The sequence below is a fragment of the Asparagus officinalis genome, chromosome 4 (assembly GCF_001876935.1).
Source record: "Asparagus officinalis chromosome 4, Aspof.V1, whole genome shotgun sequence".
NCBI lineage: Eukaryota > Viridiplantae > Streptophyta > Magnoliopsida > Asparagales > Asparagaceae > Asparagus > Asparagus officinalis.
Genome location: NC_033797.1, coordinates 1,394,328 through 1,396,485, shown reverse-complemented (window position 1 = coordinate 1,396,485; position 2,158 = coordinate 1,394,328).

Genomic DNA, 2,158 nt, shown 5'->3' with positions numbered 1-2,158 from the left:
TCCATCCATCCTCTAACATGTTGTTTGTCTATAATAAATAGAATTATACAAATACTAGACAAACAACATTAGAAGTAAATTGTTTGTTAAACATCATCAAAACAAGAAGGCCAACAATCTCCCCCTTTTTGATGATGACAAACACTTTACGAAAATGATATATACATGAAAGGAAATAATATATAAATTAGAAGTATCATGCATATAAACAAATGCATATAAACAAGAAAGCTATACTTATAATATTTCTCCCCCTTTGACAACATCAAAAAAGGGAAAACAAAAGAATGAAGAGAGCGAAAGCTCCCCCTATCAATATGCATGAGTGATTGCTCCCCCTATCAAAATGTCATATAGAATATATGCAATAAAAGATCATGGCAAATATGTGAGCAAGCATAAAAAAATATGCTAAATATCACTCACATACAAGAGGATAATGAGAACATATATAAATATATCAATATAAAAAAGTGTCTCAAATGTACAAACATAAAAACAATGTATAAAATAGATTTATGAAATCACAAGAAGACATGAGAATCATGTAAAAAGTTTGAGAAATCATAAATCAAAGTTTAAATCCAAAAACGTAAAATCAAATTCATTGATTTTTAAAAATCAAGAGAGGCAATTATATCTAGCTCTTGAGCTAGTATCAACCCATATAAATATTTTAGCATCCGGTAAACAAGATTTGGGAATAAACACCCAATAAACCCGGAGGGTATATAACTACAAACCTCTCATTTAAAATTGAAACTCATAGTCATGAAAACAAAAGAATTGATCAAAGAAAAATTATTTTCATGTTCAAAGTTTTCAAAGCATAATTTTCAAAACCAAAAAAAAGAAAAAGAAAAATATTAAAATTCTTGGTTTAAACTCAAATTTGTTTTGGTACCCAAGTATTTTTTGTACCAAAAGGTTTAGAGACATGATCCCTATCATTTAAGCTCAAAGCCCAAGGGTTATGAACCCGTTTGGACACATGTGGTGCACTAACACGGTCAAAACAATAATCACTCAAATGACGCTTCCGATTGCAATATGTGCAATGAAAGAGATCCATTTGTTTTTGTGGACCATTAGCTCGTGCACGGGAAACATTTGCAAACATAGATGGTCTTTTAAAATTGTTTTGCAAATGAGAAACATCATTAAACAATGGTCTATTTGGAACATATTGCAACTTAGAAGCTTTTTGCATATCATAACAAAATTTTGCAAGATGTCTAAACCTACCACAAACATCACATTTAAAAATATGTGGTCTACTAAATACATTTGGCAAATGTGATTTTCTTTTCAAATCAAAACAATATTCGGCCAAATGACCAAAATGACCACAATGATCACACTTGAACACACTAGCATGCTTATGATGAACTTTGTGAGAATAAGCATATGAATGTGTAAGTGTACAAGATGAAGAAACTACATGAGATGCACAAGAAGCATTAGAATTCTTATGTTTGTGTGCATCATAACAAAACTTAGCTAAATGACCTTGATGGCCGCAAATTGAACACTTATAAGTTTTGCTATACATGTGTGCATAATGAGTGAATGATTTTGACTTAGTCTTGGCACACATATTCATAAGCTTCTTATGATTATTGATGCATGTTTTCAAAGTTGAATCTAAAGATGAAATGCGTTTATTCATAAGATTCAAATCATCATTAGGCACATATGCATTTTTATTTGAAGTGGAACATAAATAGTTATTTATAAAAGAAGCAATATCATTTTTTATGTTCTCTACTTCTAATATGACATTATCTTTTTTATGAGATAAGCTAGTTATAGATGTGGTTAAATTTTTATTTTTCAAAATTAACATGTCATTGTTTTCCTTAAGCATGGTATTTTCCCTTGGAACGTTTGCGGAAGAGGAGCACGGCACGAGCCTTGGCTTACTTCCAAGACACCTTGGCTGACTGCATCAGACTCGTCTTGGAGGAGAGTTGTCCTTACGAGGATCTTAAGGAGGACCTCGATCACAACATGTTCTTCTTAATCAAGAGGCTTGGCGCCACCGCGGCGAAGCCGTACTTTCAGCGTCTGAAAGAAGTGGAGGAGGCTGTTCAGCAGTTGCTCGCCCTTCGTGCGCAGAGTTCCGCAATTGTTGATCTCGCCTCCGACGAAGTCCGAG